Below are 16,331 nucleotides of genomic sequence, written 5' to 3' on the forward strand. Positions count from 1 at the left end.
TTTTCCAAAAATAGAATAACCAAGGATATCAAACGAGTTGACCTCCCATGAGCTTTCCATGGCAATTTGAATGGCCCAACTAAATAAACAACATAAAGTTTGTGAGTTGGCCTCCCATGACCGTTCCATGGCAATTTGTTGGCCCAATTCAATTAACGAGTAATAAACAATTGAGTTGTTTAGCCCATGAGCGTGTACATGGCATTTAACTGACCCAACTAATTCGCGAATTATCGAATCAATGGAGTTGTTCGGACCATGAGCGTTACATGGCATTTAACTGACTCAACTAAATATTTAATCAACGAATCAAATATAAGTAGTTGGTGTATCTCGGGAACCACCCCGGATGATACGTTCCAACCCAAAAATCAAATAAAAAATGGTTTATGAAATGAATAGTTGGAATGCCCATGGATTTCCATGGATTTTTCACCCAACTAAGCATTTAAAATAATTTAAAAACACAATTTGGAAGTATAACCGTTTAGCCGGTTATGTTTACCACGCAACCGTTTAGCCGATTATGGATACCACTTAAAGTTATGGTTGTACGACATTTGTCATACCCCAATGCTTCAAGGTGAAAGAGCAAAACACGTGAATTCTTAAGAAATTTCCCACAATAAAAGGTAATCTACTAAAATTAAGAGGATTTAAAAATATTTTGAAAGTTGAGGCATAACCTCGGAATTTGTGTGTGTGTGCAACAAATAAACAAGATAAATAAAATTTAAATAATTAATCTAAGCAAGCTGTAAACAATATATTAATTAGCACATAAGGTATTTTAGATAAGCACGTATAGAGTTCCTAACATATGTCTAGGACAATTTCTAACGACCTATCTTATAACCTTAAGCTCTGATACCAATCTGTCACACCTCAACCTAAGGCGGAAATGCCGGGGCGTGATCCGATTGCTCACAGCTCGAAGATACTATCATATATAAAATGTGACAATATCTAATTAATTATTTACAAATATTACACACATTATCCAAACATACAAAACAATTCAAATACACAAATATGAGTTCATATTACTATTATCTTGATTATATCATAAGGCCTTGTCTATGTGTCCAACTTCAATTTTCAATACAAACAACCTGCATATGCGTAGAAAATGGAGTTTTGTCAACAAACATGTTGAGTGAGTTTACCACCAAGTTTTGACACCAAAATAATGTTAATATGATAAATAAGCAAAACGTAATAAGTGCGGCAATGAAATCAAACCATAAGCAAGTAAGTTGTCGATTAAACCATTGCCAAGCAAATCGGGCGCCGACAAATCAACTATGAGCAAATAATGCGAATAAGACCGTTACCAAGCGAATCGGGCGATGGTCAATGAGAATGAGAACCCTCTCCAAGGGGATATGTCAAGCGAATCAATACAATAATACATAAGCACATAACAAGTAGATTTGATTAATCACACACAATTACACGTTTGCTATTTTGATATGTATGTATATATAGATATGTATATATAGTATTATATACGCATATTTCCCCAAAACGTTTATGAAAATCGAGTAAAATAGGGGAATGATAAAACTCACCTTAGACGGAAGGCAAGTGACTAATAAATTCGACAACGAACTAATGATTTAAGCGAGTCGTCTAATACGCGTCCAACGAGATTAATGATCAGAATCTGAAACTTTGGGATATGAAACTATAAATAAAAAAGAACTTAATTCCGCTGGAATCAATCCCAACAGAGGGGTAGAACTCTAGTTATGTTGATTTCAATGTTTAAGCGAGCTGGTACAGACCAGAATCTGAACAGCGATTCGGAAGTCGGGTTTTTGGTAGTAACCTTAAATTACGTTACGAGAATAAAAGTCTTCTGTACCGAACGTTGAATCCGTTCAAAATTATGAGAAAACGATAAGTCAAACTTGTTGACTATTTTACCCTTAATCGGGTTTTGAAGCAATTGACCAGTCAACACCCTTCAATCACCGAAATTGATTGAAGGCTATTGACTAGGGAATGTGTATGAACGATTCTACAGTTTACAACTTACCCGGAAAGTGATAGGATTGACAAGAAACGGAAGTCAAAGATCCTAAAGCAAGCAAAGTCAACGAACAAGTCTTGAATCTTTAACGAAGATGCAAAAACTGAAGGGCTGGAGGATGAACAGAGGTAGGTGACGGCTATGGGATGTTCTTTAGGGTTAGATTAAAGTTTACAGCAGATGTTTATGTCTTGTTTATATAGGAAAACATAAAACGAACTAATTATGGGCTTTTGGACCGTTTAGGTAAGTAAATATGGTTTAAAGGAAAGAATCATCAATTTATTCATAGAGATCTGATCTTGGACAAGAGAAATGAATTAGGAGTTGTATTTTAGTTATATGATGTTTACTTGGACCTTAATTCACTCAAACATGCCTAAAAAAACGATTTTATACCTTAAACGAGTTGTTAAACGAAAAACAAACCATATTCTGGTGCAGGTGAGCCATAGCGCTACGCGACCACCATGGGGTGGCCGCCGAGCGGCGCTCTGGTGATGAGGATGGGCAAGTTTCACAATTTGTCATAATTAGTCCCTGTGTTTTGATTTTTGGTCATTTATTGAATTTTAGATTAATTAAATAGGATTTAAACAATATGTTAAACATGAGGGGTAATAAGTGAACATTAGAAACTTAAATATATTATTTTTGTTTAATAATGAAGATCTAAATTATTCCCAAGTCGGGTTAAACGTATACGAACACGTTTTGAAAAATCCGAAATGTTACATTTAAGATATTTGATCAAGATGTTCTAAAATCATTAGTACATAAACCAAAAACATATCAACAGCTTGGTATCATCCAAGAGTGAGATATTTTAAGGAATTCATTTTCTTTCGAACTTTCAAATTCTACCCTTAATAATCAAAAGACATAATAAGAATTACATGGTTATAATAATCCAACTCGCACATTTATTATCTCTTAAATGTATATTTAAAATTTTCAAAACGTTTGTTTCTTACAAAATGATGATTTTAAATGTGTTATAACCTACATGATGGAATGAATTATGCGGACCATCCGACGATAAGAGTAATTATGGTCCGGAACATAATTATTCAAATCCTCGCATGGAAATCATAATACATACAATTGTGTGTCATTATTTAGAACCTAAGGTAGCTTGGGTAACAGTACGAATGACAAGATGATAAGGACATGGTGGATACGCCGCTGGTACATCCTATACATAAGTGCCCTTATCGGATTGTCATTTGAAGCGTTGCTTCTAGAAGTTCTATGTTATGATATTTTCCTTAAAAATTAAATTATTTTCAAAACGATGATGTTTTAGTTTTCCTTAATTTCGAGAAGAAATTCCCTAAATTAGGGGAGACCGTAACATTTCGGGTTTTCCGTACTCATATTTGTATTTGTTTATCGGGTTACGAACATTATTCAGATCTTTCTTATTAATAAATTTATGCAACTATTAGTGAAATAATTATTTTTATTTTATAATTCCTTAACTTTCATTAGTGTCAAATAGCCCTTATAATTCCTTGTTATTGCTCGTTTAAGTGAAGATTCGTTAGCTGCAGTTTGACTTTACCGGTTCTATCATCTTTGACCTTGATTTTCTGTTAATCTAAGCATATTCAGGGTAAGTTGTTAACTGATCAAACATTCGTTAATACTCACTTATCGATAACCCTTAATCAATTTCTAAGATTGAGGGGTATTGACGGGCCAAATAGAGACAAACCCGTTTAAGGGCAAAATAGTCAAAAACTTTGACTATCCGTTTTCTCATACTTCTGGTCGGATTCAACGTTCGGTTTAGAAGACTTTTATTCTCGTAACAAAATTTCAAGGCTACTGAGTAAAACCCGACTTCCGACTCGCTTTCGGATTCTGGTCAGTACCAGCCCGCTTAAATCTTAAATATAACATATCTAAAGTTCTAAACGTTCGTTTAGATTGATTCCAGTGGCCACGGGTTCATTTTTAACTGTATTATCATATATCTCAGATTCATATTCTGATTATTTATAGCATTTGACCTGTAGTGGACGAATCGCTTATTCCATAGCTCTTTTAATCGCATTTACTAATCACTTATCATTGATCTAAGGTGAGTTTGATCATTCCCCTTTTTATACACTGTTTTCAAATTTTTTGGGGACATATGCATACTTACTCATATTTTCTATCCTATATATATACACAAACTCGCAAACATAATCATTGTGTGAATATCAGTTGAATGCTATTTGCTAATTGCTACATGTTTAATTGTTTACTTGACAACATTCGGAGAGGTCCAACATATCCCCTTGTATAGGGTTCTCATTAGTATGATCATACAACCGTCTTAGTAACCGGAGCCCGATTCGCTTGGCGAAGGTAAACCAACAATTTTAGTCATTGGCATAACGAAAAAAAGAAAGGTTAGATGAATGTAGATGGTTGAAATCAAGCTATAACACATGCGTATATATAGGCAGTGTGAGCGTTTCTTATAGGTTGATTGGGAAAGAAATGGATCATGAACTTAGTCGTCTTAATGGTCAGATCATGAAATTTTATTACTTAAATCTTAGCCGTTGAATAATGCAGGTGAGATATAAATGACATATTAAATGGCCAATGTTTATGACGAATAATATCACACCCCGATCTATGGTGGAATTTTGCTGGGCGTAACGTTGATTGTTCAATAGCTCAAAAGACACTATTATAAAGTGACAATATAACTATTTAATTTATTAACAATATTCAAGTACACACTTACACTGTATAAAATCAAACAATTATACAATAATCTTTTTAATTAATGATATAACCTAAAGCCAAACTATCTAGTCTTTTCAAACTTCTAAATCTTCAACTAGCAAACCCGTAACATGCGTAAATATAGATATATCAGTCAACAAAATATTTTGAGTGAGTAAAACACAAGATTTGATAATAGTTAAAAGATAATTCTTATGAAGATACGGTATTAACAAAAATTAATTAAACATAAATGTCTTTTCACCATGACACTAGATCGGTCCAAGTTACTCGGACAACGTATGATCATACTAATAAGGAGAGGATGAGGATGAAGCCACCAAACAACATATAAATAAACACCTTGACAATTAAGCGTGTAACAATTAATTGTGCAATACACATAAATGCATGCAATAGTGTAAGGCCCCGTTATCGGTAGCCCTACTTTCGTGTTGGATTTACTCATAAATACAGTTCTAAATATCAGAGTTAATTAAAACATTTACGCGGAATATAAAACTTTCATAAAACATTACCTAATTCATAACTTGTCTCAAAACATCCTTTGTCTTTCAACATTAAAGCATTAAAATTAAAACATCATAAGTCTTCAGATGCCAGACTCTTATTCAGTGCCACGTGTCTCCTCAAGCGAGCTGCCTCATCCTACTCACCTGCGTGCATACTAAAAGTCAGCTACGCTGAGTGAGTTCTAGTTAATCATACACTATACAATACACATAAACTTATATTCTTTCATTCATACTTTTATACTTTCATACTTTCATACTTTCTTACTTTCATACTTTCTTACTTTCTTTTGTATTAACTTACTTTCATGTCTTACGTTATAAAGAGCATTAACTTACTTTCATATCTTACGTTATAAAGAGCATTACGCCCTACATTCCTCGAGTATTATTAGGGCTCGGTACCCTCTTTCCTCGAGTATTATTAGGGCTCGGTACCCTCTTTCCTCGAGTATTATTAGGACTTGGTACCCTCTTTCCTCGAGTATTATTAGGGCTCGGTACCCTCTTTCCTCGAGTATTATTAGGGCTCGGTACCCTCTTTCCTCGAATATTAGTAGGGTTCGGTTCCCTAGTTCTCGAATATTAGTAGGGTTCGATTCCCTCTTCGTTACCATACAACCATACATCATACCTCGAGTATTAGTAGGGCTCGGTACCCTTTTCGTAACCATACAACCATACATCATACCTCGAGTATTATTAGGGCTCGGTACCCTTTTCGTAACCATACAACCATACATTATCATTTCTTCTTCTATTATCTCTATCATGTTCATACACATAAACATACATAACATACTTACCTTATACATAGCGTTACAACCTGATAGTACGTGCAATATCCGAAGATCGTTCACGTACCATCAAGCAATCATTCATACATTTCACATTATCCACATAAGGCATACACTTATCTCTTAGGATAAGTGTATTAACAAACATATTGAGTATGCACACAGCCCCGAAAACGTAACACATAAATGGGGCTAGAAACTCACCTGAACACGGTTACGTTCACCGTTAATCGTAATCCCTTTCTTCAGTTGTGCACGGCTGACTGTATAACAAGTATACGTATCAATTAACTATCACTTCTCATAATGTATTTCTATCTTTATATGACCCACAACGAACGGGGGTCCGGGGGCAGCGCCCCTGGCAGCGGGATCTAGGGGCGGCAGCCCCTAGCAGGGTCCAAGGGGCAGAGCCCCTGGCTGGGGTCGAGCTGGAAAAATTTTATTTCCATTAACTGTCTTAACACATTTTTCATTAGATTTTTAATTTATTTTCTAATCAAACTTGACTTTAAGCGAAGTTAAACCTTAGGCGAACTTAGCTTTAGGCGAAGTTATCAGGCGAACTTGACTTTAGGCGAAGTTAAACCTCAGGCGAACTTAGCTCTAGGCGAAGTTATCATCAGCAGGCGAACTTGACCTCAGGCGAAGTTACCAGTTAGGCGAACTTAGCTTTACAGCGAAGTTGCCATCAGGCGAACTTAGCTTGCAGGCGAAGTTCATCAGGCGAACTTGGCTTGCAGGCGAAGTTCATCGCTTTGAAGGCGAAGTTGCCCAGTTACAGGCGAAGTTGCCCAGATCAGCCGCTGTTTCGGTTTCTGTCCAACATTTCGAGCGATTTTAACACCCTTGTTACGGTCCAACATCACCCACTACGCTTCCCGACCATTTTCGGTCGTTTATACACTAAAAGCTCGGATCTTTAAACTTCAAAGATCAAGAATCATACCTTTTTGAGCTTGTTTGGATCTCGGTTAACTTGTTAGTCACAACTAGTCTCTCTCTCTCGCTTTCTCGGATCTCGATCTCCCTCTCCCAGCCGCCGGCGAAGTTATGGTGTGTGGTGTGTGTGTTTTGGAGTGTTAGATAATAATAAGATAGAATGAAAGATATTTTGGGTTTAGGGGATATTTATATCCCTGAAATCCCATGGATCTAAGGCCCATTCTCATTTAACCCATCTCAATTAATCCAAGTCCATGACCCGCTCCTTACCCGATATTAATTAATTACGCGAAATCATTAAACATAACTTCCTTTACTCGACATTAAATTTTAGGATGTTACAAATAGAATTGTGATTGAGGAAATCATTTATCATAAATCATGAGGTTGTGGTACGTATGCCACCTCTAATACAAAATAGAAAACACGGTGTGAATTGCTCACCTTAAAGAGCATGCAAGAAAATGTAATTATAAGAAAAATAAGAACTTGTCTTAAACGAGCTGACCAAACCAAACTTGACGAAAATATTTCCTAACAATTAACAATACTAGAATGAGTAAAAGAAAATAATAAACAAGAATTAAAATAAATATGACGAAGGTTCGGTTAATATTTGGGGTTTAATTATAGAGTATATAAAATTATATATTTGAGTTTCAAAATAATGTTTTATCCTTAAAGAATAATAATTAATTACTCTACTTTATCAAGATTAGTTAATATGTTTGGTTCATCTAGAATAAGCAAAACGATACGAGAAACCGAGCAAAAATCAGTTTAAGCGAGTGTTCGGATTGGGACTAGGAGAACGGAGGACAAGAAGAAGGTTGACTTTTGAAAGTTAAAGAAGGAAGAACTCTTGAATTAGAGCACCAAATCGTGATTGCAAGTGAAATTGAGGAGTAGTAACGAATGAGCATAGCTAGGGTCGTTTATAAAGGCTATGTAACAAATTGGTTTTACCACGTACAACTTTATATCTATTACTCGACCCATTTTACATTCGGGAAATTTTAACACTGAAAAGAATTTATCGAGTAATTATTATACAATTTATATTGGTTTATTTTATGTATTTAATATATATTTAACTTTGAAAAATATCAAGGTTGCAAAAGTCGCTGACGGACCCTAGGCGGCCGACTGGGGAGTTGGGTGTACTCGGAGTACTCGGGGAGTACTCGGAGAGTACTCAGAGATGGTGAATATAAAGAAAATTAATTTTGAGATATTAAATATATGTCAAATATCTTAAGTATGCTAATATTTATAACAAAATAAGTGAATATCGATATAAATAAGAGAATATATATTTTTAAATACCGAATTATTCTAAAATTTGCTAATCATTAACTAAAAAAAGTGATATTTTTTATAATATTATAGAACTGTGAATTATGTTTTCTTTATTTAAGTCAAAATCAGCCCAAGTTAATCGACTAGATGTGATTCTGGTTGGGGTTGACCACATTTGATCGATTCTCAGTAACTAGGCAGAGTTGAAGAAACTCTCATCGGCGCCATAACTTGTAGCGAGTACTCGGGTAGTACTCGGCCTTGGAGACCTACTTTTACAACATTGAAAAATATACGTTTTTAACCCAAATATGAACTTTAATCCTTTATTGTTTCCATCACAAATCTCCAAGGATAAAATGCAATTTTTGCATATTACCTTTATAACCCATTAACCAGATCCGTGACCCATACCCGTTACCCCTATCCGTGACCTGTTTATCTTGCTTGAGCCACAATCTTCGTTCTAAACTAGGAATTGATTCGTGTTTATGATTGCTATTACCATTATCGGCTTAACCGTCATAACTAATTAGGAAACCAGATCAAATATTATGTGTATTGATATATTTTAAGAACCGACTCAACCTAAGATCAATTATATATCTTAAGACAAAATATAATTCAAATGCTCTCATCTGCACCTCCTCTATAACCCAGCTACTTAAAATCCCTAACCTTAATTGCTTTGAGATTGGTCGTAACCCTCTGTTCGGATCTCATTCTTGTCGCGACTTTTGGAATCGTTCTCCTTGATTTCGTTGTCATTCAAGGTAATTAAAACATGTCTTCTGCTTGTATGTCATCAGTGAACAAAAGCCCTAACATTAATTTATCAAACATTCAACGGATTGATCGATTGATAATCAAGGGTTCATGATTAAATTGGTTTTAACTAGTTTCTGTATATAATAAATCATTTACGAACCTTAATCAACTGACACACCAGCGCGTATGGCTGGTGTGTGTGTGTGTTAACTTCTTGAGCCGGCCACTGGCGCGGGTTCGAGTCCCGGCCAACCGATTTTTTTTGGTTATTTTTATTTCTTTATTGTTTTAATTCGTTTTAATGGTATATAATAATATATTACAATTAATATTAAATATTAAATAAACAATATTTTATTTAACCGACATCATAAAGTTAAACGTTTCGTGTCAATTAGTCTCGTTACAAGTTTTCGTGTATGTGTGTGTGTGTATTATTAATAATAAACAATCATTATTTTATTAAAACCCGACACTAATATTGAGGCTTCTTGTTGTTAAAATGTCTTTATGAAATTTCTCATATTTAATGCATATATATGTGTGTTATTCTTTGTAAACGAAGCTATATTAAATGTATTAAACGTGTTAAAAAGTGTTAATATATTTTTTTACCATCGGATTTCGCTAAAAATTCCAAGATATAAATTTTATGATAATTATATATTTAAACGTTTATTATTAAAGTAGATCTCAACTCATATTTATTTAAACTAATTATTCGTAAACCCGATTTTATGACAAACAATGATTCTTATAATTGAATAATAACAATAATCCTTAGGGAGCAATCGTTCAATCCATAACGTACCAATCATAATTGTAACTCAATCCACATCGAAATCCTAAATTCATTATACGTATTATATCATTTATAATTCATTCATAATATTATATTATTTAATTAGGAACCTTGTCGGTAATTCTAGAAGATCGTGATTTTCACTTTTTTGTCGTAATCATTACCGTTTGGCTTATTCGATCAGGTGAGTCTATCATTCCCCTATTTTACCGACTTTTCTAAACGTTTTGGGGTCATATGCGTACCTATCCGTATTTCATACTATATATATATATATATATATTCAAACAAATGCATACGTGTAATTGTGAGTGACTTAATCAAACATACGTACTACTTGCTTACTTGTGTTACTATTCAATCATTCGTATATTGGGATTACTATTCAACCATTTGTACAGTGGGTGTTCCTACTAGTGACCAACGCCCGATTCGCTTGGCAACAGTCTACATACTTGTTTATGCTTTGATTACATTTACCGCACTTACCACGTTATGCTTATTTATATTGTTGTGTCAAAACCGGTGATATTCTCACTCAACTTTATGTTGACAAAACTCCATTTTTCTACGCATATGCAGGTTGTTTGTATTAAAGATTGAAGTTGGACATGTGGACAAGACCTTAGGATATATTCAAGTTAATCTTTATTTGAGCTTATATTCGTGTATTTTAAATTGTTTGTTTGTATTTGAGTAATGTGTGTATACTTTGAATAAAATAATTAATTAGATATTGTCACATTTTATATATGATAGTATCTACGAGCTGTGAGCAATCGGATCACGCCCCGACATTTCCGCCTTAGGTTGGGGTGTGACAGATTGGTATTAGAGCCGAAGGTTATAAGATAGGTCGTCAGAGATTGTCCTAGACATATACATAGGACCTTATACGTGCTTATCTGAACTGCCCTATGTGTATTTAATAAATTGTTTACAGCTTGCTTAGATTAATTATTTTGTTGTACTTATCTTATTTATTTATTGCACACACACACAAATTCCGAGGCTATGTCTCACATTCAAAATATTTTTCTAAATCTTTTATCTTGATAGATTATCTTTTATTGTGGGAAATTCCTTAAGACTTCCCGTGTTTTGTTTTTGCTCTTTCACCTTGAAGCATGGGGGTATGACAAATTTTGTGCAACCATAACTTTAAGTGGTACCTGTAATCGGCTAAACGGTTGCTTGGTAAACATAACCGGCTAAACGGTTATAATTCCAAACTGTGTTTTTAAATTATTATAAATACTTAGTTGGGTGAAAAATCCATGGAAATCCATGGGTAATCCAACTATTCATTTCTTAAACCATTTTCGATTTGATTTTTTTTTTGTTTGGAACGTATTGTCCGGGGTGGTTCCCGAGATACACCAACCACTTATATTTGATTCGTTGATTCGATATTTAGTTGAGTCGATTAAATGCCATGTACCGCTCATGGTCCGACCAACTCCATTGATTTGATAATTCGTTAATTAGTTGGGTCAATTATTTTACACCATGAATTCTTACTTGTTTGTTTCGTTTAATATTAAGATGCTAGGCTAAACGTTATAGACTGCCTAGGCTTATGATGAACTTATTTTGACGTTTTGATTTGATTTGGGATTATTTACGTTATGGTTTTTATGATTTAGTAAAAGATTTGCTTATAATTAATTGATGCGTATGGATGTTTAGGATTGTTTGATAAGTTTTGTTCCATAGTTTTCCTTGATTATTGTTTGTCATATGATAGGATTGCTATTAGGTCAATTACTTTGTGTTCTTGATTATTTTATGATTTGATTTCGCGATAAGATCATAGGAATAATATTGTTAAATAAACCTAAGTGTGCTGCTAATCTAAAATCTGTAAAGTGCTAGATTATTGATAAGTCTTTACTATTTAATCTTGCTAGATTTAGTTCTTCGTAAGGAGTCCGTCTAGGGCTGATTATTTATTATTGTTTATCAAATCAATTAAGTATAGTAAATTGCCTTTGATTTCCGCGCTGTAAGGTAGGATTTCGTATAAAGGAACTAAATTATAAACAATTGGGTGACTGTAAGCGAACTTGATTTTTAATACTGGTGTACGTTAAAACTTGTTAGAAATCCATAGGTTTTCTCTTGAGAAGGGTCAGGGATCCTATTTGGGTTTTCTTTTAAGTGTCTATTTTAGGATCCCAGTCCATAACTAAATATTTTCCCGAGTAAATTCATTACTAAAATTTAATGGAGTCTAGCCTAGGTAGTCTTCTCATCATCATCGTATTTTAATAACAAACTTTGCTTTCGTTTAAATTACTTGTTTCTTAATTAGTTTTTAATTATAGTATTAAATTAGTATTTTAAATAAAAATCCCCCAAACAAATATAAATAATAAATCGTGTCTTGTAGTCGAGTCTAATTAGCAAATAAACGTAATTTAAAGAATCTCGTGGGTTCGATATTCGGACTTACTTAGCTTTACTAGAGTCGATCAGTTCACTTGCCGGTTAGTAGTTTTAGTTTAGTTAAGAGTCTAGAATTTATAACTTAGTGTCTAGATTAGTGTGTTTTTATTAGATTACTTTTAGCACATCACTCATCATCGTAATCATCGCCGTTCGTCAACTCCTCATGATCGCCGTCTGGCTGCCAGAATCACTAAGGAGTTCACCACTGCTTTACCCGAGATCGTGTCCCAGCTGCAACATATCAACTCCAATGGATCCACTACTTCAACTGCACCAAACAATTACCACTACAAGAACTTCACAAGTGCTAAACCCCCTCCTTATCTTGGCGAGGAGAATGCTACTAAGCTCCTCCGTTGGTTTGAACAAATGGAGAACAAGTTTATCCACTGCGAATGTCTAGAAGATAATCGTACTAGATTCGCATCAAGCGTCTTTGAGGAACGAGCTCTTACATGGTGGAACTCTTATAAGGACCTCCACGGTGTTGAAGAAGTTTTAGCTATGACTTGGGAGGAACTCAAGGATGCAATGAAAAGAGAGCTTTGTCCCGGAACTACAAAGGCTCGAGACGGAGTTTTGGGAGCTTAAACAAATTGGTGGTGACAATTCAACCTACTCGAATCGTTTTAAGGAAATTAGCCTGCTAGTACCTCACCTTGTAACTCCTTTGGCTCGTGGTATTCAAAAGTACATTCGTGGATTACCGACGATTTTCCGTGATTTTGTGGTTAGTCGAGACCCTCTCTCGATCGAGGAAGCTATTGCTCTTGCTGCTTCACTGTCTGATGACCATGTTAGAGATGGAATAGTAAAGATGCTAAACCTAACCTTGAGAACTCTATTACCGATTCCTCTACTGATGCTAAGGCCGAAACCAAAACCACTTCGCACAATAATAACTCCTCTCACCACAAACGTAAACCCAATACTCAAAACTATGCTGTTAACAAACCCAACCCACAACCCTCCAACCAAGATGTCCCAAACAAGAAACCTTATACTGGACTTCACCCATTATGCTCCACCTACAGATATCATCACCCTACCCAGTCCCCGTGTCGTCTATGCACCCAATGCAATCGTTATGGCCATCTTGCTAATGTCTATCGTACACCGTCTACTCCTAAACCCCCTACTACTCGTGCTTGCTACAATTGTGGAGATCCTAGTCATCTTCGTAATGCGTGCCCTCAACTTATCCATGCACATCAAGCTCAAGCTATGCCTGCACCCTACTAACCACCAATGCTCCTCAAGTCCCAACCCATCCACCATATCCTCTACAAGCTCCTCTTGTTAACCAAGGTTCCCTATACATGACACAACCTTATCCAGCCCCATACCCGCAAGCTCAAGTTTACCCAACTCACTTCAACCAAGCCCCACTGATGCAAGCTGTTCAAGTTCAACCTATCCAAGCTATCCCAAATCCATCTACCGCTACTGCTCAAGTCATCCTGGATCCAAGTACCTCAAGTGCTCCAAGTCAAGGGAATCAAGGCAACCGTAACTGAAGATCTTGGAAGACTTTGAAGATTTATTGCTTTATTTATTTCCATTTTTAAGACTATCTTATCTTTCCATTTATGCATCGTATTGACTCTTTGATTATTTGTGACGTTTGGTGATTTTTAGTTGAACTATGTTGCGCGTTTCATCTTATGAATGACGCTTCCTTTTATAATTCGTTAGGCTTTTGTACTTTTACCTTATCATCTTATTCATATCCATCACAATTCATTATAGCGTCTGTTTCAAGGAATTCATTTTCTTTCGAACTTCCAAATTCTACCCTTAGTAATTATAAGAATTACATGGTTATAATAATCCAACTCGCACATTTATTATCTCTTAAATTTATATTTAAAATTTTCAAAACGTTTGTTGATGATTTTAAATGTGTTATAACCCACATGATGGAATGAGTTACGCGGACCATCTGACGATAAGAGTAATTATGGTCCGGAACATAATTATTCAAATCCTCGCATGGAAATCATAATACGTACAATTGTGTGTCATGATTTAGAACCTAAGGTATCTTGGGTAACGGTACGAATGACGAGATGATAAGGACATGGTGGATACGCCGCTGGTACATCCTATACATAAGTGCCCTTATCGGATTATTATTTCAAGCGTTGCTTCTAGAAGTTCTATGTTATGATATTTTCCTTAAAAATTAAATTATTTTCAAAACGATGATGTTTTAGTTTTCCTTAATTTCGGGACGAAATTCCCTAAAGTAGGGGAGACTGTAACATTTCGGGTTTTCCGTACTCATTTACAAACATTATTCGGATCTTTCTTATTAATAAATATATGCAACTATTAGTGAAATAATTATTTTTATTTTATTTTATAATTTCTAAACTTTCATTAGTGTCAAATAGCCTTTAAAAACTCTTAAAATCGCTTAAAATTGCATTTTTGGAACTACATGGACTAAAACTGCCAAAAATGGAAATCTTGTCGAAAATTCCCCCCTCGCGCGGCGCGAAGGATGAGGGGTGAATCCTTTGCGCGGATCAAAGCCTTGTCAGATCAGCTATTTTTGAGTTCGATCTTCGTTTAATGCTAAATCTTTCCCTAATCGACCCTAAATCACGAAAATTGAGCAACAAGTTATTGTATCTACTAGGGAATGATGTCTAGATTCATACTCTATAATTACATCAATATCGATGGATTCAAGACCTTATTTCATCCTTAATTGTATGATTCGGTTACCAAAATCGACACGTTTCTTGTCCAACAAGTTGATTTAACCCCTATATAAACGCCTCATAACTACAAACCCTAGAGTTTACTGAACTCAAGTATTTCCAGCCATCACATACCCTATGCCCAACGTTTCTTGCTTGTTATTGCTCGTTTAAGTGAAGATTCTTTAGCTACAGTTTGACTTTACCGGTTCTATCATCTTTGACCTTGATTTTCTGTTAATCTAAGCATATTACGGGTAAGTTGTTAACTGATCAAACGTTCTTTAATACTCACTTGTAGATAACCCTCAATCAATTTCTGAGATTGAGGAGTATTGACGGGTCAATTAGAGTCAAACCCGTTTAAGGACAAAATAGTCAATAACTTTGACTATCTGTTTTCTCATACTTCTGGTCGGATTCAACGTTCGGTCCAGAAGACTTTTATCTCGTAATGAAATTTTAAGGCTACTGACCAAAACCCGACTTCCGAATCGCTGTTCGGATTCTGATCAGTACCAGCTCGCTTAAATCTTAAATATAACATATCTAGAGTTCTAAACGTCCGTTTGGATTGATTCCAGCGGCCACGGGTTCATTTTTAACTGTATTATCATATATCTCAGATTCATATTCTGATTATTTATAGAATTTGACCTGTAGTGGACGACTCGCTTATTTCATAGCTCGTTTAATCGCATTTACTAATCACTTATCATTGATCTAAGGTGAGTTTGATCATTCCCCTTTTTATACACTGTTTTCAAATGTTTGGGGAACATATGCGTACTTACTCATATTTTCTATCCTATATATATACACAAACTCGCAAACATAATCATTGTGTGAATATCAGTTGAATGCTATTTGTTAATTGCTACATGTTTAATTGTTTACTTGACAACATTTAGAGAGGTCCAACATATCCCCTTGTATAGGGTTCTCATTAGTATGATCATACGACCGTCTTAGTAGCCGGAGCCCAATTCTCTTGGCGAAGGTAAACCGACAATTTTAGTCATTGTAATCAATACCCGATTCGCTTGTCAACGATTCATTGGCATACCAATACAACTTGATTATGGTTTGTTAAGGTTTGATTGATTATTACCACATAGATTTGTTTGCGCATTTAACACTTATCATTTATCATTTATCTATTATATATATTATTGTTGTGTCAAAATTTGGTGATCATCTCACTCAACATGTGTTGTTGACAAACTCTATTTTCTACGCATATGCAAGTTGCTTGTTATTGAAGAT

Source organism: Bidens hawaiensis, unplaced genomic scaffold (genome assembly GCF_021521415.1).
Source record: "Bidens hawaiensis isolate Kalapana, Puna unplaced genomic scaffold, B.hawaiensis_p1.1 tig00022340_1, whole genome shotgun sequence".
NCBI lineage: Eukaryota > Viridiplantae > Streptophyta > Magnoliopsida > Asterales > Asteraceae > Bidens > Bidens hawaiensis.